The sequence below is a fragment of the Eptatretus burgeri genome, chromosome 3, assembly GCF_056783735.1.
Source record: "Eptatretus burgeri isolate ZD-2024b chromosome 3, Ebu_testis_v1, whole genome shotgun sequence".
NCBI lineage: Eukaryota > Metazoa > Chordata > Myxini > Myxiniformes > Myxinidae > Eptatretus > Eptatretus burgeri.
In genome coordinates, this window is record NC_140963.1 from 55885325 (window position 1) to 55908893 (window position 23569).

A 23569-nucleotide genomic window follows, 5' to 3' on the forward strand; every position below is an offset into this window, starting at 1 on the left:
ATATGACAGATATTGTTCTTTCTAAATTCTAATTTTTCTTCTTTAGTTAATTTCATCGGTTCATTTGTTTCTTTCATTAATTTAGTGAGTCTTATACAATCCTTTTCGAATCGTTTTACAAACTCTTGTGAAGCTTTTTTTCCACTATAATGTTCAAGTTTGTTATACTTTTCTCCAACAGATGATTTGATATAATAACAGAAACCACAAGGAATATGTTTTTGATATTTATTTGTATATGATTCTTTTGGATTAGAAGCAGTATTTATCTTTTTAAGGATACATTCAAAATCAGCGTATATCACAAATGGGTGCATGATAGATTTATTATAATCTTCAAAAGAAATCTTTTCACCAGGTTTAGGCATTGTAATTACAGCTGATTTATGATTACTAGAATATTTTGAATGTTGTTCTAATCGTTCTTTTGTATGAAATGAATTAAGACATCGCTTACAAGGATATATTTTGTTTGCTGTTCTGAATACCTGAGAAGAGATTAATCTTGATAAATTGATAAATCTTCATTTTTATAGTTGTTTGAAATTTTTAATATTTGAACTTTGTTTGTATCCGTTAATCCATATACATTAATAGAAAGATTATTCTTTTTCTCAAATTTAGGAATATCTGTTAGTGGCATTGGGAATTTAAAATCTTTAATGTCCAAGGTATTCTCATATTTCATATATTGTTTTACTCTTTCTGAATTACATTTTGGTGGATGAAAGTGAGCAAGAACAGACCAGAGAAAACATTTATTATCATTGTTCTTAATATTAACAACTGCCTTCTTTAGTTTTATTTCTTTTGGTAATTCAATATAAGAAGAAGCTTTAAGAGGGTTTGATTTTAGAATGTGTATATCTAAAAAGATGATTTTTTTAATATTGAATCCACTTTCTACCACTGTATTATCAACATCCTCCTCTTGTTTTGATAGTTCTTCATAAACCCCACTATTCAAAAAATATTGAAATGATGTTATAAAATGAAGATCTGTTCTCATATAAGGAGTTTGTTCTTCATCTTGTCTTTTCATATTCATTTTCACTCCCATATAAAACTTTAAAGTTTTCATTTCTTTTAATGTCTTTTTAATAACTTTTTCAACATCAGGTTTCACTATTTCAATTGATTCAGCTATTGATGATGGACCGGGTTCTAAAAATTGAAAAATCCTTATTTTTATATGCCCTTTAAATGCCCCATCAGTGTTTTCAATACAATCGTCTCCCTTTACTTTAAACTCATTTTTCTTGTGTTTTTGTGATTGAAAATGTCTATTATAACTACTCTTCAAAACATCCTTTGAGCAGATATCACAATGTTTTCTTTCCAACTCAAGAGGAGATATTTTATGAAATAGATTAAATGTGTGTTTGTTGGTTCGGAGGTGTTTTCTATAATGTTTATATTTGTGATTACAAACATCGCAGTATGTTGTATTCACCATATTTATATAATAAATCTTTGCTTAAACTAAAATTTTCTTGATGAAAATTTCGTTTATTTTACAGGTGAATCTGTGCTTAAAACCATTTTATCCTCCAACTTTTTCACTTAATAAATACAATGTTTCAAGACACAAAAGACAAGTTTCAATCAATCTCTTCATTTGTTAAAGATACTGAGAAATATGTCAAGGATGTAAAATTGAACAAAGATAAATATAACAACTATTGGATAAAAACAATTATGGTAAATAATATGAGTTCTTCAATTTCCTTCAATGGAAGGGCTTTTAGTATACCTGGTAGAACATCAATTAAAGTATCTCTAACAAAAGTTTCTCCTCTCCTTCTGGTAATATATTCAAAACTAGAAAAAGCAATGAAACAAGAAAAAGTATCAAAAAACAAAAACCTTATGGATGAAGCTTTAGAAAGAAAAGATAAGACCATCTGTAATATGCAAGGAGAAATTTGTATTTTTTTCAACAACCCTAAAGATGTAAATCCTGATGAAATAAAGGATGTTAATATATCAGGTGAAATGACATTTCGTTCAATAGTAGTTAACGATCATTTTAAAATTACCTTTAATATAAAAAATGTTGTCGTTGAATCTGGTAATGAAAAAAAGTATATTGATATCGATGGTAATATTATTAAATATGAGTCAATATACAACTGAAAGTAAAGATGAATTTCAGTTTAAGTAAAGTTTTACTTTATAAATATGCTAGACTTTCCTGATTCTCCATATGCCAAATTTGAGAATTGTCCTGCATGTGAAAGACGGGGATTAAACACAGAGTCAAAAGCCTATAAGCAATGTATATTCTGTGATTATCTTCTAATTAATGATAATAAAAAATATAAAAAGGAAAATAATTTTTAGATTTACACCAAAAATGAATTACTTTACAAGATTGATTCGAGAAATGAATGTAAAGTACGAGGGTGATAACACACCTTTCCTTACAAGGGAAGAAACTGAACGTATAAGAGAAATGTTCAAAGGATTGTTGTTATATATTATTCATGGATGTAATTTTCAGGGAAATATCAACACAAGATATTGTATAAATAAAATAATGGATTATCTTGAAATTAAACCTGAACTTAGGATAAAATATAGACTTTCTAAAAAAGCCAATAATAAATTAAATAACCTGTTTTCCAAATATATAAATGAATGATTTTTTACCCATTTGGGAAAATAAGATAAAATTTAACAACCATAAAAATCTCCCAAATTCATTAAGATGTCTCATAGTTGGTTCAAGTGGATGTGGAAAAACATGCTTACTTTTAAAGATGCTCCTCACTCCCAACTTTTTAGATTATGATAATTTAATAATTTTCACAAAGTCGAGTTTTCAACCAGAGTATCAACTACTCTCACAAGGTTTTAATGCTGGTCTTCAAAAAGAAGATATAATCGGTTTATTTAAACGTCAAAAAAAACCTAAATGATTATAACATTGAAGATATAATTAGTTTTTTTTTGTGATACACAGAGATGTAAAAAGAAATCAAATCCTATAACTTGTATTCTTAGTGATAATACGATGATATACCTCAAGATTTGGATAAATCAAAAAAGAACTTCGTTATCTTTGATGATTGTGTTAATGAGAGAAACCAAACGGTAATGGACAGCTACTACACAAGAGGGAGACATTCTTCTTGTAATTGTATTTATCTTAGTCAATCGTACTTTCAACTTCCCCGTCGTTCCATCAGAAACAATGCTAATACTTTTATTTTATTCAAGTTAAATTCAATAGATATCAATAATTTTTGGAGAGATAATTGTTCTACATTATGTAGTAAAAAGAAATTTGAGGATTACATGAAGCACACGACTGAAAAATATAAATATATTGTTGTGAAACAAGATGAGATAGCAAGGGATATATTTTTTGTTTTATAAACAATTACATATATAAATGACAACTATTATTGTAAATCTTGTGGGTAAATCTGCTTCTGGAAAAAACTTTCATAAATCAAGGTTCTTGTGTAGTACAAATGAGAATATTGTAAATTTACTTAAAAAACACCCCGTGATACGCATTGTATCAACAACAACTAGAGCAATAAGACCTGGAGAAGTAAAAGGTGAAGATTATCACTATATTTCAGTGGAGGAACATATGCGATTGAGGAATGAAGGTCAAATATTTGAGGAGGTTTCTCTTGGTACAACAAAATATTCACATTGTAAGAGTGAGTTAAGGAAACTAAAATCTGGTGGTCTTGGATATTAGAAACTAATCCAGAAGGAACGAGACAAATTATTAAACATCTGAGCGGAGTGAAGATTTTATCATTCGGTTTTGATGTTGATGAAGAAACTCAACGCAAACGTATGAAAAGCAGAGATGCAAGTATTAGTGAAGAAGAAATTACAACTCACATTAATGTTAATAAAGAATTTGATGAAATATTTAAAGAAAAGGATTTATTTGAACACATCTACTTGAATGATGAAGAAAAGGAAAATTTCCCTGTTGATCTTCAAAATTCATTAAATGATATTTTACAATAAATAAATGGATGCAAAAGAAAGAGCAAGAAGATTTAAGGAACATCAAGAGTTGGTTTCAAAAGTTGTAAAACAGCAGGAAGACATAAAGAAGAAACGCAGACAGAAACTAACGGGCGAAGAAGCATTTGAAAGAAACCAAGAGAAATTTTTTAAACCACTTTTAAAAACTTCCCAAGAAAAAATGAAAGATGTTTCCACAGTTCCCACAGTAGAATATACTCCTAAAAAACTTCAAATGTTAAAAGATTTTGATGAAATGACGGAGGAAGAATTAGAGCATTTAGGAGAATTAAAGGCATATGATGATGAAGGTTTATTTCAACAACTGGAAGAGATTAATCGACCCCCTGATTATATTGTGAATGCTCTTCAAAACGATGAATATTCAGCGGATTCAAAAACCAAAGCAGGACTCATTCCAACAGAACAACCAGCAATATTTCATCTTGTTCAAGAAAAGGTATTGATATTTAATGATGAATTAAGGTTCTTGGGTTCTGCTCAACCTCCTGTTAAACTAACTCCGAGATTAATGTTTCTTCTCACAAAAGATGGAAGACAAGGTTCAACTGTGAGGGATGAATCAAAGTATATTGATAAACCATTGGATATGAAAAATAATGATGATAGAGTATATATTGATCTGCTGAACACTCTAAATTATAGGGTTAGTATTTCTAGTAAAAGTAGAAAAAATGAGAAGGAGAAACACATTATTCAGGCTTTAAGTATCCTTGGTTCAGGTATTAGTTTTCTTCCAAATGACCCATCGCAATTAGTTAATAGACTGTTATTGTTGTTAGGTAGTAAGAAGGCTGGAAATAACAATTGTTTTAATGAAGCATCAGCCATTTTAGACCAGTTGATGAACATGAAAATAATTAATAAATATCAATATAAAGACATTTTATCTCATATTAAATAAGATGAGAAGCACAATCCTTAGTTTCAATTTCACAACAAGCGACCACACATCTTCATTCCCATACCCACTACAACTTGACCCAACAAAAGAATATGAGGCATCTTTATTGTCCATGCAAACTTATAATACCTTATTTAATATAACTGATAAAAATGACAAGTTTAGTTATAATCCGGGAAGTGGATACAAAACGATAACAGTCTCACCCGGAGCATATGAGATTTCTCAAATATCTTCCGAAATTGCTCGTCTTATGAAAGAACAGGGTGATGAACCAAAAAATATTGTTATAGACATTCAAAAACATACTTCAAAATCAACGATTAAAGTTAAAAATAACTACAAGGTTGATTTCACAATTGATAATTCATTTAGAGAGTTATTGGGTTTCTCCTCAAAAAAGATTGAAACTAATGGGACGTTTTACAGTAATAATGTCTTTCAAATATCCTCAGGAATAAATTCGGTGTTAATTCACTGTGATTTGATTGATGGTGCTTATAATGATGGAAAAAAAACAAATGCAATATTTTCATTCAGCGCATACTCAACCCCAATTGGTTATAAATTCAATATGGAACCCAAAAATTTGGTTTATCTCCCTGTGTCAGGAAAAACCATACACACAGTAAATTTTAGGATAACCGACCAAGATAATCGTATGATTTATTTTAATGGAGAAGTTATATCCATCAGAATTCACCTACGTGAAGTTTTCCAGTAAATAAATACGATGGTTATTGTGAGGAAACACGAGTTGGGAAAATATAAAATAATTACAGGGGATGGGATGTTCCTTTCCCCATACTACAAGGGTGAAGGTATGTATCTTGTTAGAGGATACTATAAACCTAAGAGACAAAGGGGTGTTGGACATCAATTTAGAGGAGATGGGATAATTGATACTTTCATGGGTATTGGTTCAACTATTCTTAAACATAAAGATCAAATTGGTTCAACTGCTTCTGCTGTGGGAAATGTAGCAGGTGCTGTAAAGAGCATAAAAGATGCCCAGAAGGAATCTCATAAATTACAAGCAATAAAAGAAATTAAGAAAGGCAAAACTCAGTTGTCCCCCCAAGAACGACAGAAAATAATTCAAATACTTGGATCAGGGTTTCAAAAGTTTTAACATCTTTTTTTCCTAAATAAACACAAGTATGGAAGCAATTGATAGTATCTATGATTTGGATGATACTATTATTATCTCAAACTCCACTAAAAAAGAAGATTACTTCAAGGTAAATGCAATAACAGGAACAGACTGGAATATGAATGGTACAAAAAGTTTTGAAATAAATAATCAACAAACCTATTTGAATCTCTCCAAAAGTTTCTTGTTGTGTAAATTTAAATTCACTAAGGCTGCGACTAACACAAACGCTACACTTGTAAATGATTTCTTCTGGAAAATGTTTGATCGTGTGCGTTTGTATATTGGAACACAAGAAGTTGAAGCGGTTGATTATGTCTCTGCTGTATCTGAAATGATGAAATTTACACTCTATACATTCAGTGATAGAATGGGAAAGGGGTCTGTCGAAGGTTTTATTCCTGATATGTCAACGGGAACAAACACAGACCCTGGATATACTCAAAGGAAAGGAATGTAGAATGATGATACAAAAGCAGAAAATAGTTTTACTGTGGCAGTTCCTCTTAAAGGTATATTTGGATTTTGTGATCATGATAAAGTTCTGTATGGTCTTAAAATTAGATTTCAACTACAAAGGAATGATAATGAAAATCGATTGCTTTTTGGTGTTGGTAGTGCTTTTGGTGATCAGAATAAATTTGTAATTGATGAAATGAGTTGGTATATTAGTAAATATACTCCTAATCTTAAAACAGAAGAGATGTTGAATAGAAGACTTAACTCAAAGAAACCACTCAGTGTATCATACCTCAAAAGAAGATGTCAACACGTTAAACTCAATCAAACTACTTACACGTGGAATTTGGGTGTTCTGGAAGGAAAGCCACGATATCTGTGGATCATTTTTAAAAAGCCAGATGGTGATACTGCGACTGATAAGAATAATGCATTGAGTGATAATGCTAAGGTGAAACAACTTCGCGTTTCTCTAGATGGAACATTTTATCCATGAGATAGATTGGAAATTAATTGGGAAAAAAATGATTTTGCTGAAGCATACAAGTCTTACCAAAAGGTGTGTGAAAGTAATGGAAATAAAGAACCTATTTTGGATATGACAGCATTTAAAAGTTTGTATACAATCTATGCGTTTGACCTGAGCGCTCAAAAGGAAACTATAAAGTCTAATCGAGTGGATACTTCCCTATACATTGAAAGAGGAGAGAGTGAAGAAGTTGATACATATTGTTTGCTTTTGGAAGAAACAGAATTACAGATTAATGCAGATAATGGTGTGATGATTAGTCTCACATAATTTTTTGTTAAATAAATGAGTGGCAAAGTACCAACTGGGGTATATGTTAATCAAATCAATCTTCATAAACTATCATCTTGTGTTCAAAATCAAAAGCCTTGTACGATTAACGTTAATACAATTCAGAGAAAAGGAGCAGTAAGAATTGATGTTTTGCTCACAAGAGAACAGGTTAAAATCTTGAATGACACTGGCTCACTTAAAATTAAAATGACAAAACCAATGTTGAAAAAATATTCAATAAGAGAGACGAGTGGAGGATTTCTCCCATTTCTAATTCCTTTATTTGCTGGTTTAAGTGCGGTTGGAGCATTGACGGGTGGTATTTCAACAGCGGTGAAAACTGCCAACGAAAGGAAGGCTCAACTCCAGGCTCAAAAAGAATTGGAAAGACATAACAAAGAGTTGGAGAAACAAATTAGTGGAAGTGGTGCAATTGTAGATTTTGCTGAAAAACTTGAAGGTCTGCCTGATAAAGCGAGATTGTTAGTTGGAGATATGCTTTCTTCTATAGCACAAGCACATGTAAAATTAACGAAAATAGGTAATGGATTATATCTTTCTAATAAATAAATGAGCATTGATGAGTGGTTTAAAGAATTTGGAAAGAATACAACATCAAATTTACAACTTGTCAAATATTGTAAGAAATTAAAAATTCATCATGTGGTTATTTGTCTGAGAGATGAATTAACAAATGTGCCGAAACATACAAAGAATATTATTATGAACTTAGAAGATAATAATGGGAACGGTTCTCATTGGGTTTGTATTTTAATAGTCAAGACAAATATTATTTTGATAGTTTTGGTCTTCCACCACCTGTTGAAGTCATAAAATTCTTACGGAATGGTGTTTATCAAACATTTCAAGTCCAAGAATGAAATTCTAAGTGTTGTGGTCAATTATGTCTATATGTGTTATTTCAACTCAACAAAAATAAAAAAATTTATGATATTATTTTTAATCTAATATAAATGACTTGTGTTGGTAAAGATGGTTCTATCTTTGGTGTATCTCAAGAACTGGATATTGATTTATCAAATTATTACACAAAGGCACAGGCTGAACGACATAAATATAATATAACCAAAAATATTAACATGAAAAATGCTTATAAATTAAAAAATTATCCAAGCCCGACTGACGCGAATGACTTGGTGAGATTAAGCGATTTATCACAATATATATATCCTTAAATAAAACGGCCGTGTATTCCAAAGATACAGAAGTGTTGATATTATCTCCAGGTCATGCAGAATTCACAGTTCGAATTAAAATAAATTTTTATAAAGAAGGGCGTATCGTTTGTATGAGAATAGAACAATGGGGGTATGATATGAATGATTTAGGGTATAATTGGTCATTTAAAATTAACCTCGAAGACCTGGAACAATTAAATCAGTCTCGTAAGGAAGAATATTATCCACTTGGTATCGAGAATGAGTTTTGTGGGGCCACGATTAGTAAACAACAAATAAAAGAATTTAATAAGGGTAAATATAATAATGGTTTTGCCCTTGTTTATATCATGAAAACAGAAAAAAACAGGATTATATATAAGAAGTAAGGAAATACAAAATGATTTAACTATGGGAAGATGGGGAGGTGTTTCGTGCCATAATATTATTCTAACATATATTTCTAATACATAAATGACAGCAAGAAGGCTTCAAGAAAATTATCATTTCTGTGTTCAAGCATACCTTCAAGAAAAGGGTATTCGGTATTTTAATAAATATGTTCTACAACATAAGAATGAGGTATTTTCAATAAAAGATTGGCATTATGCTGATGTTGATAAACCGACAACTTTAGATTTAATTAGAATGTTAAATAATGAAAAAATTATAAAGTTAAGAAAAGGTAAGGCTCTTTTAGAAATTCAAAAGAAATTTTATTGGTTTCCTGTTGTAAAAAAAATTATTTTGGATACAGGAATAACAAGAAATCCTGATGAATATATGTATGATATTCTATGGGGTGTAAGCGATTCAGGGATAATAAGGGATGAGGAAGGAGTTGAAGAAGAGAGGGAAGAGGAGGAAAAGGAGAAGAGAGAGGAGGAGGGGGAGAAGAAAGAGAAGGAGGAAAAGGAGAAGAGAGAGAAGGAGGAGAGGGAGAAAAAAAGAGAAGAGAGAGAAGGAGGAGAGGGAGAAGAGAGAGAAGGAGGAAAAAGAGAAGAGAGAGAGAAGGAGGAGAGGGAGAAGAAAGAGAAGGAGGAAAAAGAGAAGAGAGAGAGAAGGAGGAGAGAGAGGAAAGAGCGAGACGAAATAAATATGAAAATATGGAAACCAGTGAGATTAAAAAAAGATTGGTGGTATTACAGAAAATAACTCAACCCACCTCGGAGGAAAACAAAGAATTGACAAGTCTATTTGCAATACTTTCGACAAGAATATTGACATCGACAAGATATTCATTTTAATTCAAGTTTTTCATTTTTATTTTTTTTTCTTAAATAAATGGAGGAGAGAGTGAGAGTGAATGGAGGAGAATTTTAAAAATTAAGATTCAAATGTGCATGTTGGAAACTAAAAAGGTTTTTGCACTCTGCAGGAATTTTTCACATAAATAAATGAGTTATTGTCTCAAATGTAAAAAGAAAACTAATACTAAAAATATTTCATATATTAAAAGTAAAAATAACAGGGTTATACAAAAAGGTATATGTTCAGTGTGTGGTTCAAAAAAAAATCAATTTATCTCCAAACACAAACGAGGAGGAGATATACAAAAGTTTTTATCAGGAAGTAAATTTACAACTACTGGAATACCAGGGGAATTACATCTTCCAGGGTATTCTTTCTGTGGTCCAGGCACAAACTTGGATAAAAGATTAGATGAGGCAGACAATGCTAAATCCTGGAGTAAACCAATCAATAGAGTTGATGAAGTGTGCATGAGACACGATATTGATTATGGGAATACCACAACGTTGGAAGAAAAGCATGAAGCCGATAGAGAAATGTTGTATAATTTGTCTCTGATACAAAATCCAACCTTGAGAGAAAAAGTTGATCGGTTCATTGTGAAGAAGATGATCAGTGCTAAATTGAAACTTGGACTTGGAAATTCAAAAAACTTATAGGCTCTAATGATGTCATTAAGACTGAAGAGCAATTAGCTGATGAATTACATAAACCAATATTCACAAAGTTTCAGAGTAGGAAAGTTTATTCCAAGGAAGTAGATTATATCTGGTCTGCTGATTTGATTGAACTCAATAATGATAAGGGGTACAAGTATGCTTTAACCGTCATTGATTTGAGGAGTAGATACGCATGGGTTGTACCATTAAAAAACAAAACAGGTAATACTCTTATGTTAGCCTTTCAACAGATATTTAATAAAAGTAAGAGAAAACCTAAAAAAATGTGGAGTGATGAGGGTAGAGAGTTTTATAACAAGACATTTATGAATTTTCTAAAAAATAACAGTATTACATTATACAGTACCTTTAATGAAGGGAAGGCAGTTGTTGTTGAACGTTTTAATCGTACCTTAAAAGAGAGACTATATAAAAAATTCACACAACTCGGTTCACAACAATGGTCATCTTTTATTCAGGATATTGTGGATAAGTATAATAACACGATTCACACGTCAACAAATATGAAACCATCAGAAACATTTACAAAATTAAAATATGAAAAAGAGATTAATGTCAGAAAACCTAAGTTCAAAGTTGGCGATATCGTAAGAATATATAGGTGGAAATCTCATTTTGAAAAAGGTTATATTAAAAGATGGACGAACGAACTTTTAAAAATTGTTGATGTAATAGATACGGTTCCTTGGACTTATAAGATATATGATTTGGAAGGGGAAGAGATTTTTAGGTTCATTTTATTCACAGGAATTACAAAAGACAAAGATAAATTGAAATTTTTTGACTCCGCCCCTTTTTGACTCCACCCACACAAAACCCACCCACATAAACCCCACCCCACACAAGCTCCACACAAACCCCACCCCACACAAACCCCTCACAAGCTCCACACACAAACCCCACCCCACACAAACCCCCCACAAGCTCCACCCATATTCATCATATTCACATAATTTGTGATTAGTTAATTAGTTCCCCACACACAACATGTTTATTTAATTAAAAAATTATCCACCCATCCACACAAGCTCCACTCATCCACCCATCCATTTATCCACACAAACCTCATCCACATAAGCCTCATCCACATTCACCCCGCCCACATAAACCCCTCCCACACAAGCTCCACCCACATAAACCCTGTCCACACAAGCTCCACCCACACAAGCCCCACCCACAGAAACCCCTCCCACCGACGCCCCGCCCACATAAACCCCACCGAAGCCCCGCCCACATAAACCCTGCCCACACAAACCCCACCGAAGCCCACCCACATAAACCCCACCGAAGCCCCGCCCACACAAGCCCCACCCACATAAACGCCCTCCCACACACGCCCCGCCCACATAAACCCCACCCACACAAGCCCCGCCCATATAAACCCCACCCACACAAGCCCCGCCCACACAAGCCCTGCCCACATAAACCCCACCCACACAAGCCCCACCCCCTTCATCCCCCCTATGCGCCCCCACCTTTGACCCACCACCTCCCTCATCCCACCCCCACCCTTCCCCACACACACACATGGGGAGGGGAGGGGTGGGATGAGGGGGTGATGGATCGTTGGGGGAGCGCACCTACCCCCTCCCCCCACCCCTCCCTTTCCTTCATGTCTTAATCCTTTTTTTGAAATTTAAAATCAAGTAATTGTAAACAAAACAAATATAATTAATCAAAATTGCAAATATTAAATATTCATTTGGGAAAATGTATAATCTTTCCCAGCAATCTTCTTCAGATGTCTTGTGATGTTGAAACTCAGACACCATATTCTGTTTTGAAACAAAAAGTGGATAATAATTAGGTTTTATAAAGATAATTACATTGTAATACGAGTAAGCCTGGTGTTGGTTCTAAGTTCAAACCTCGTTGACCACTGAATTAACACACCAGGAGGCCGACTCAGCCTGTCATCCTTTCAAGGCCAATAAAATGAATTCCAGTGTACTGGCAAAACCGCGTCCAAACTAATGATGCAACCAACATAAGACGACATTCCAAAGAGAGAGTGATATTAATAAAAGAATAACTAAATAATAATTCAGAAACATTTACCTCCAGAAAATCATGTGTTGTACCAGATTGCTTCAACAGCTGATGTTGTGTGATCGAGCTGAAAAAAAAAAAAATAATAAGTCAAGGGTATAGATGGAGAGACAGACAGAGAGAGGTAGGTAGAAAGACAGACAGAGAGAGATACAAAGAGACAGACAGGGAGAGATAGAGACAGACAGGGAAAGAGACACACACACATACACACATATACACACACAGACACACATATATATACACACACACACACACACACACATACATACATATATATATATATTCACACACACACACACACACACACACACACACACACACACACACACACACACACACACACACACACACACACACACACACACACACACACACACACACACACACACACACACGTCTCACCATTGGTTTAATTTATTCGAGATCAGAGGCCGTGATAAGACTTCGTACCAGTCGTTATAAATATTTTTCAATTCTCTTCTAAAATCATTGACCTCTTCAATAAGAGCATTCATTTAATGCACCTCATCGTGATATGTAAACTCCACTTCTTCCAAGGACCTGCCAAGAAAAAAAATATATATATATCAGAATTATCACGATTTAATTTATAATCAATTGCTTCATCGTTCAAAGAGGAACCTATACACAAACTTACCAACTTTGTAGTGAGCTGTTATCTTCATCGGAAGAGAGTGAGTCCATGTCTCAATTTTTTTTTACCATTGGTACAAGATGGCAAAAAGATCAGAGGCCATGATAAGACGTCGTGTCAGTCTTTAAAAATGTTTTTCAATTCTCTTCTAAGATGATTGACTCTTCAATAAGAGCATTAATTTCATGCACCTCGTCGTGATATGTAAACTGCTCTTCTTACAAGGACCAGCCAAGAAAAAAATTAAATAAATAAATAAATATATATATATATATATATATATATATATATATATATATATATATATATATATATATATATATATCAGAATTATCACGATTTAATTTATAATCAATTGCTTCATCGTTCAAAGAGGAACCAATACACAGGCTTACCAACTTTGTGTTGAGCTGTTTTGTTCGCGGAAGAAAGATCGCTCATGTCTCAGTTGTAAAAATGAAAATCCCGTCTGGCGAATCACTTATAAAGCAACGATGAGGAGATTGCTTAATCATTGGGTGTGGCCACAGGAAATGACGCTTCGGGAGAGACAGCTTGGAAAATAACTGGGAGATATATTCTCAAATTGTATGAATCATTTTTAAAACATACTTAAAATACCCTAAAATGGTTTTGATTCAAATGTTTTCAGTTCGTGTTCTGAGATAAAATATAAACACGAGACCTTGTCTCACAGAATAGTTCCTATTTTTTCACAGCATGACTGTCCAAAAACACTTCCTCATTCACACAGCACGACCGTGTCAAAAAAAAACACTTCCTCATTTTCATGACACGAACTGAAAACATTTGAAACAAAACTTTTTTTATGGCATGGTTTATGTACAAAAATGATTTGCAACTCAGGCGGTGGCCAGATGAGATCATTAAGAGAAGTTTATCATTTCGTAATGGCACAAAAGGGGTATCTTAAAAAATATAAAGATTCAAATGTTTTGTTTTTCAATATTTTAGATGGGGATTATTGTGCAAAGAAAATTAAACTATTGAAGGAATTTGAGAATGAACAAATCTTTATAGGTTCAATGAGTGAGCTAAACAATATGCATCGGTTATTTGATAAAGAGTGTCCCGAGGCTTAGACGTTTTAGATATTTCTTTAGAATCACCTTTAACAAATCTTTATCTTATTGTATGGATTATTTGAAAAAAAGTGTCCCCAGGTTAAAAGGGGAGACAAATAAATATACCTTGGGATAAAAAGGGGTTTATTTTTCGGGAAAAAAAATATGAATCGCTGAAAATCCCCCATTCATTTACATGGGGAAAAGTGAGCCAGAACCAGTATATTCACCCTACTCACACCCATCCAGTCACCATCCACCTACCATTTCTGCCCTTCTATCCCCCATTGCGTTAAGGTAACCATCCAATTACTATATTATTTTTTGTACAAAATCGAGGTTCATGGGAGAGTGAAATGACAGAGGGATAAAAGACAAGAACTGACAGTGTGGCCACAATTGGACGGAACAAGCAAATGAAAGAAAGGACAGTCAAAAGAGGATATAGATAGTAGGGGAGGAAACACAGTAATGTGCACGTAAGAGGGTTGGGTTAGGTAGGGTCAGTGCAGTAGAAAAGGACAGACAAGCAAAGACGATGACGGTAGATAGTGTTGCACCACTTACTTGATTGAAGCTCTGGAGGGAAGAGCACAAATTAATGCTAGTTACACAAACAGGAGAAAAGACGAACCAATGGTGGAGGTGGGTGGCATGTTTGGATTTTGGGAGTTTAACTTGGAAGGCATTAATTGAAGAACACATCCATCATGGAGGAGCTGGGGTTTAAGGGAGTGGTAGGCAGAAAGAGGGGATGGGTTAGGAGGTTTGAGAGAGCAGAAGGACCTATACCATGGAAAAGGTGGTAAAAAAATTTTTTTGAACAAAAACATAGTTCACTGATCTGACTGCGATGTGACAGCAACAGGCCTTGTGCTTCAGCCTCATTGTGAGAGATGCCATTAAGGTTGAGTACTTCGGATTCCACAGGCTTAAAGGAGAGATTGCCTGAGACTATTAGTGTAGTGGCCGGGGCTGAAAAAGGGCTCTAATTTCGGAGATACCCCTACCGGAAGTATAACAAGCTGAAACCGGTCTCATTTGAACTGTATGGGTGTCTAGTTTTTGAAAACCGAGGTTGTAGTTGTTGAAATTCTGCACAACATGGTGAATTAACCCCTTGAGTGTGGGAACATAAGAGAAAATGGCCATTTTCAATAATTCTTTACTTCAATAAGCATAAAATACATGTAGAATGGTTGAATATTTCAGGGTATTTCTATGTATTAAACATGTTTTAAGATATTTCAGGGGGTTTTGGGCTCTTGCGGGGGTTAAGGACCTACAAAATACCCCCAAATTTGGCAGTTTTTGTGCAATTTTAGCAAAAACTTGTACGTTTTCTCTTACTAAATGCCCAATATATGTTTTAAAAGTGCCAAATTTGATTATTTTCATCAGGCAGGGTGTCTCATTAAAGAATATGTCAGTTAAACTATGATAGAATGTTCACAACCAGGTAAATTAACCCTTTCTCTGACATGTGCGCGGTTCGAGTGAAAATTCTCATTTTTCTAAAATCGGCATCTTTTATGCAAAATGAACTGTTATCATGGAAAATATCAGGGTTACTATTAGAAATTGATGTTGTACAAGGTATTTCATGGACTTTTATGCTGCCAAGGGGTAAAAGACCCCGGAATACCTCCAAATTGGCATTTTTTTTTACTAATTCTATGCCACAATTGCCTCTTTTTTTTGCATGATATTGTCATTACATGTTATAACAGTCCCAAGTCTGATTTGATGAACCAGTAAGATTGTCTCATGAATGAAATTGCAGTTGAACCCAGATAAAAAGATTCACACCTTTGAGAAAATCTATTCAATATGTTTATATTGCACAGTGAAACCCACTCATGAATCTTTCAATACTGATCACACCTGAAATCAGCTGGCGATGCATATAAATATCAAAAACAGTATCTATCTCTGTTGCATTTTCATTTTCCTGTTGTATGACATTGCTGTGATTGTTGCAGTCAGTACAGCTACATATGTCAATACACTCTAGTTCTGCAAGGACACAAGGGCACATCCTCCCGTTTTCACAGTTTTTGTCAGTTACAAGACAAAGCAATGATACTGTGGCATATTCCAAGTACCTTCAAACCAGCCACACTATCATCACAACATTCTGGGGAACTCTTACATGTCTTAGCATTGTCAAAGTGCTGTTTTGATGTACACCATACTATAAAATCCTACAGAGTTTCTGGAACAAATGATTTGCACAGGTGCTTCTCAAACTGTCCGCTTGGATTATAATGGTTTGATTGAAATGTTTTTCCTGAAATTGAATCGCGTAGTATTCCAGCGGCTTGATGAAGAATGACAGCATTGTCCAATTGATCTGATTCATCACAACATCCAAATTCGTAATCACCCGATTCATTAATTTGAATGTTCAGAGCAGATACCTTCTTCACGAGATCACCGACAGTTACCTCATTCAAACAAACAAGATCGGACTTTCCAGTCTGGCTGATGAAAAGCATCTGATCACCAAATCGCTTCTTCAGCTTCTGTTTGAGTTTCCATGATGGATATTCACTGGGTTTCTCCACTGTACTCTCACCTAGTTCCTGAAGTATAACCAGGAGTCGTTCATGCAATGTAGACAGTGTCACAACCTTCTTCACCGTTGAAAAAATTGTCTGTTCAATTTCCTCACTTAAACTAAGAACAGCCTTATCATGGACATTCATAGCCTTCTCCAATTTAGCCTTTGACCGGTCAGCCTTTATATTTCTTGGTGAGATATAACGACTGTAACAGGATCCGTGGTATTTTGCATCATACGCAAATAAGTCTGGATATGACAACATTCGCATGTGAGTCTTGTCATTGAGTCTTTCCAAAGATGCTGCAATGACACGGTCACGAGTTGAAGCTTCGGTGCCAGTGGCGATTTCTGATAACCTTTCTGCTCTTTTGTATGATTTCTCACAGATGAAACAATCAGTTCTTATGTTAAACGTGGAAGTGCCTGTGCGCCGGATTTGGGATGAACCACTCTCAACCATGTCACCAGCATTATCAGCCGTATCATTCGCAGTAGCAAGTTCATTTTGTACATACTTGAGATTACTTGCGGTTATATAAGATGCCCTACATTTCTTATGGTATCTAACAGTAACAGTCTGGTTTGAAATGCCATCTTTGATCTCGAGCAACCTGTCATGCACAGTGTCCTGACGTATTTCCGCAGCTCGAAGAACAGCTTTTACTCCGTCAGTGTTGGATTTCTTATGAATGGATTGTCCATTGACTTCTCATCTAAAGTCTGTTCACATATAACACAACTTTCACTCAGACGTCTTCTCTTCTCAAGGGGTTCTCCAATCAGATCTATCTTGATTCCCTGCAAGAGAAGGGTATTAAGTTTTAGCTGGAGATGCCATAGCGGTGAATCACCGTGGGGAATTTGGCCTATGAATAAGGGTCAGTATACTGGGTGTGGAGCCTAATCAGTACTCAATTAAAGATGCCAGCTATCCTCACATATCATACACTTACTGAAGGGAGCCAACACCAAGGATTTATAGCCACTGAGCATGTAGAACACATTCACTTTTCATATAATGTGGCATTCCACGGCCACGCTAATACCATGTACAACACATTGTTTACACATACACATAGGGCCTACACCATCACATACAGCACATAGTTTCATTAATCCTCTGATCTTGTACTATGAGAACATCTTTGGTTTTCTTTTTAAGATCCTACCTGTTCAATAGGCCTAATTTGACCAATATAATGAGTGATGATCCTCTTCTTGAGGTCAATCTCTTGAACTTGATAAAAAATATTTGACATGTTTGAGCCATGCATGGCAGAGGCACAGGTGTCATAATGCCAAAAACAAAAGATCAGCAGCGGCAATGCCACCTATGGTGTCTTGGTTTAACTAATATCATCATGGGAGAAAATTCCAAGTCATTATTATTATTAATTGTATTTATTTACAGTACATATGCTACATGTGGGGGTATTTTGGGTTCCTTTTAATCCCCTGCTCATGACAAACTGCACAGAATATCTCAAAACATGAAATACCATCGAAAATTACAATATAATGAGTTTGGCCCGAAATCGTTAAAAATGCCAAATTAGTGGTATTCCGGAGGGTCTTTTACCCCTTGGCAGCATAAAAGTCCATGAAATACCTTGCATAATATCAATTTCTAATAGTAACCCTGATATTTTCCATAGTTTTCCATGATAACTTCATTTTTGCATAAAAGATGCCGATTTTAGAAAAATGAGAATTTTCACTCGAACCATGCACATGTCAGAGAAAGGGTTAATTTAGCTGGTTGTGAACATTCTAACATAGTTTAACTGAAATATTCTTTAATGAGACACCCTGCCTGATGAAAATAATCAAATTTGGCACTTTTAATACAAATATTGGGCATTTAATAAGAGTATAAAAAAAATATTGCTAAAATTGTGCAAAAACTGCAAACATTGAGGGTATTTTGTGGGTCCTTAACCCCCTTAAGAGCCTAAAACCCCCTGAAATATCTTAAAACATGTCCAATACATAGAAATACCCTGAAATAATCAACCATTCTACATGTATTTTATGCTTATTGAAGTAAATAATGAATTCTTGAAAATGGCCATTTTTTCTTTTGTTCCCGCACTCAAGGGGTTAATTCACCATGTTGTGCAGAATTTCAACAACTACAACCTCAGTTTTCGAAAACTAGGCATCAATACGGTTCAAAGGAGACCGGTTTCAGCTTGTTATACCACCGGTAGGGGTCGACTCATTTTTCTCGGTCTCGGCCACTACACAATATGAGGCCAGATATGCAATATGATAAGTCTGGGAGAGGTCATGGCTGATGGTGAAACCTACATGTCCAAGAGACTGAACCTCTTCCAGTGGTTGACAATGGAAATAAATAGGTGGGTTACTTTGATGATCCTTCCAGAGTGACTGGGTAAGACTATGGATTTTGCCAGGATTGAACATGTTCATTTGTCAGAACAGGATCTAATAAATTCCAGATTGGTAGGATTATGCAGCTGCTGTCTGCCTGTCATTTGAATGTGGCACTGTGCGCCACAATGTGGAGACATTTGCAAAAATGAAGAGAGGGTTTTCCAAAGCATCAGAGAAGTCGTTAATATGGCGGATGAGCAACACTCGTTTCAGGACACTGCCTTGGGAATCTCCAGCCTTCCCTGGGAGAGGGTTATGAGAGAGTTCCATTGATGACAATAACACGTTGACTGTGCAAGTAGAGGAAGTCAGAAAGATGGGTGTGAAGGAGGCCTCATGCCACCGGCAGAGAGGTTGGCAAGCAAAGCAGGATGTTGGGCAGTGTCAGATGCCTGAGATATGCCCATGGAGATGACCCTGAACTCTTGTTTGGGACTTAGGGCTTCCAGCTATGGCTGAGAAAGGAGCAGCAGCAGGTGCAAAGTTGAGTGACAAAGACAGAATCTAAACTGATGGTGAGAGATCAGCTTGTTTGAAAAGAGGAAAGACTTCACATGAGCAGCAATGATGGATTCCATAACTTTGCTTACAATTGGAAGTAAGCTTACTTAGTGCGAGAGCCCAGTGATGTTTAATTAAAGTATTGCGCACAAAAGGTTTCAAGATGTCATTTGATGGCCCATGGCATGAAAAACTAAGGAAACCGTTTCTTAAGTTCGGCCACCATGGTCTTCAATCAAAGGTTTTAGGTCCCTGAAAAAGGCCCCTTTTGTACTTTTAATCAAACCATCGAGCACGAGAAAAACGAAAATTGAAATCATCGATTTATTTAACTGAAATCATGAAATGACAACTCAAGAATGAAAATACGCAGGCTTGGCTGAACAAGAAGGCCCCAACAAGGGCCCCCAGTTTGTTTTAATAAATCTTTTAAGCACGAACTCTAAAGTGGTCTCAGAATACTCCTATAATGTCCAAATAATCAAAAACACTGTTCAAGAAAAAAGTTACCTTGGCCCGTCAAGACAAGAAGGACCCAAATTAGAGGAGGTGCTGAAAAAGGGCCCAAATCGGACACTTGAAAAGAACGCGCACGGACTCAATGACTGAATCGGATATGTACTGCAATCTTAAAATGACAACTCAAATAAAATACACAGGCTTGGTTCAACAAGAAGAGCCCAAAAAGGGCACCCAATTGGAAAAAAAAGAAAACGAAACTAACCTAAACGTTTTCGGAACAGCAGTTCGGTATTTCTTCTGGTATTTCCAAAGTTCTCATTCCTGAGAGTAGACTTAGTTTCTCTTTTAGCTCCAACTGTGCATCACAGCACTGAGAATATATTTGTAGTGCTGTGTCACACTGTGTAAGTCTCGTGAAGGGAAGGAATCGGATTCGATTTTCATACTAGTAGTGCTGTGTTTGGACACTCGAACATGGATTCAGAACAACAAATGGATCCCAGTGACTCGGAGTTCAATAATGACGACCACAATGATCAGCCAGAATCTTCATCACAGAGTGACGACAGGAATGTACAATATCTTCCAGAGAGTGACCTGCCGTTCACAGAGCCGGTGCCAGAAATGAGCTCAGTGGAAACAGAAGGGGAAAAAGACAACAAAGGATCCACTGTAGTTATTCCGCAATCAGGTAAGCCGGTATACCACACCATTCCGAAGAACAGATAAATTTAATTCCAGTCTGATTGTTTTGTTTTTAAGTTCATGTTCATATTTCAGACAAGCCCAATGGATATGCACCTTTGTAGCGATCGTTTCACGACTTCCTGCCCTAGGATTTACAGTGTCCCACATATGTCTTCCAGGAGGAGCATCTGAGGCGACCCCGCCGACACGCTGCATTATTCATGTGTGTCCTGCAGGATCCTGCAGTAATATCCTAGAATTGACGCCTGACAAATTGAAGGTGATTAGAAGTTCAGCCAATTCCAGACGCTTGCCTGAAAACTTCAGTTTATCCAAATATCGTAGCGTGGTCGAACGTTTACCAGAATTCCGGTTAGATATCGACGGGTATCATAGCAAGTGTTACAAAAACTTCACCGCTGTATCATTGAAATTGCCAGTTACCATGACCAACCAAAACGTCAGTGACAAACGCAACATACAGTTACGTCGCGTCACTTCTCCAACATCATCAACGTCCACTGCTGGAATTTTTGGTGATGAATGTCTGTTTTGTAATAAGAACATCAAACGCCGACCAAATGGTAGCAAAGAGAAACCGGGTAGGATTGAGACAAAACAGGCTGAGAAGAAGATACGAGATATATCAACAATTCTCAAGCTGCAAAATGTCTTGGTGAAGATATCAGGGGTGGATCTGATTGCGAAAAGAGCCAAAGTACATCATTCATGCCGATCCGAGAAAATTAAAGCCGCTGACAGAGTGAGCGCAATGAAGGAGGATATACCTACTGAAAAGCAAGTCTCGAAGGATGTCTTGGAATCAATATATGCATACGTCGAAGAACACGTCATCGAAAGGAAACGACCAGAACATCTGAAATCAATTTTTCGATCGATATCTGGATCTGTGTGAAGAATTCGAGTTGAAAAATCACATCACCGCGAATCAGTACTTTGGTGAAATACTGAAGAAGAGATTTGCAGGCCAACTGATAATGAATTCATCAGCTAGCAAAAAATATGGTGTGATAGTCCATAGTGCGGCCATTGATTATAATTATTCGTCAGTGGAAACAGTTTACGATTTCAATCATCACCCGAAGGGCAGGTAACGAAAGCCGCTTTAGTGATGCAGAAGGCGCTGAAGTCAGTGAAGAAAGAGCCTTTCACCGATCTGCTCACAATTTTTTTTTTTTTTTGTATACCTTGGTCGAGGCTCATATGAGAGCTAACACACAACTCACAGCAAGGAGCCATGAGACAAGAGGGGCGGGAGTGGAAGGGACAAAACAGTGGGGAACAGACACATTAGGTGAACTGTGGAAGGGAGAGGGATGGGGATGGGACAGGGAACATGGCGAAGAGAAGATGGACATTACAGGGACTTTCAGGAAGGAAAGCAGGGGAATTGAAGGAAGTGGGCTTGGGTGGATTATCGGAGGTAGAAAAGATCGAGGATTTGGATGGGGGAAGATAAGGTGGTGGTGAACAGCTGTTTTGAAAGCCTGGAGGGAAGAATGGGAAAGAATAGAGTGAGGAAGTTTATTCCAAAGGCGGGGAAAAAGAGGAATGAAAGAGTGAAGATGAGCAGTGATTCGTGATTTTGGTAGTTTTACCAGAAGGGGGTTGTTGGCGGACCTTAAGCGCCCTGTGGAAATGTGGTGGGGACAAATCGCAGAGAGAGCAGGGGGGGCAAGGCTGGAGAGGAGTCGGTAGAAGACAGAAAGACCACAGACCAACCTGCGGTGATTGAGTGAGAGGCCCAAAGACTCAGCTTCATTGCGGGAGATGCCGATGATCTTAAATGCCCTGGTTTCGACAGCGTGAAGCCGAGAAAGGTGGGAGGCAGGAGCACCAGCCCAGAGGGGAGAGCAGTACTCCATCAGGCTACGGACAAAAGCTTTGTAAGTGGTCAGGAGCTCAAGAGGGCCGAGGAAGGACTTTGCACGACGGAGGATTCCCAGTCGGCGACTGGCTTTTGAGGCGAGGTTGGAAATGTGACTTTCCCAGGAAAGGTCATGGCAGATAGTGTGGCAAAGAATTGACTCACTGAAAAAGGGTGAAGGTAATCCACCTGAATTGGTCGAGACATTTTACAGGGTCCTATTTGGTGGTCTCAATGTCAAAAAGCATTCAGAAGCTGTTAAACGCTGAGCTAATGCCGCCAGTCTAGATGCGCTCTTAATCGTATCAGGGGCCACCATGAAACCTGTCAAGCATATTCTGATCGCCATGGCGCTGAAGTCACTCACCGGAAGTCACCGTGTATTGACCATCTTGAATCGGCTCAGATACTGTATCAACGACACGGCAACCGAGGAGCTGGAGACCGAATTAGCGTATTCCATTCTCGACAGGAAGCTCAATTGCCCGGATGGAGCTGAGGTGGATGAACTGGCGGGTATGGCGTTTGACAATTACGACGAAGTCGTACATACCCTTTCTGGAGCAAACACATTGCACGATACCATGGGTATCTTTTATCAAACCATTCCCGCCTGGATAGGAGTACCCTTGAAGAAGTGTTTCCGGAGGAGTCGATGCCCACTGTGTCGTCCCACAAATGGCAGCCAAGACGAAAAGTAAATGTCCAAAGTGCGGCACTGGAGCCATACCGGAAGAAACCCCGCATGGACCGCTTCACGTACGAAAACATGGGTGTATTTAGTCTAGCTGATAAGTCTGAAGTCTCAAAATGCTAGAAAGTTGGACTT

At 36.4% G+C, this 23569-nt stretch overlaps 1 protein-coding gene and 1 long non-coding RNA gene across 15 annotated transcripts in view; both read right to left on the bottom strand.

Moving 5' to 3' along the window:
* The window catches only part of LOC147029952 (ADAMTS-like protein 1), a 545848-nt gene that overhangs the window by 276647 nt on the left and 245632 nt on the right, over window positions 1-23569 (bottom strand). The window lies entirely within an intron of this gene.
* On the bottom strand, window positions 12053-13373 carry LOC147029954 (uncharacterized). Its single transcript, XR_015056146.1, has 4 exons — window positions 13158-13373; window positions 12902-13060; window positions 12506-12563; window positions 12053-12222 (listed from the first exon to the last, which is right to left on the bottom strand). It is a non-coding gene; the product is annotated as an uncharacterized LOC147029954 (long non-coding RNA).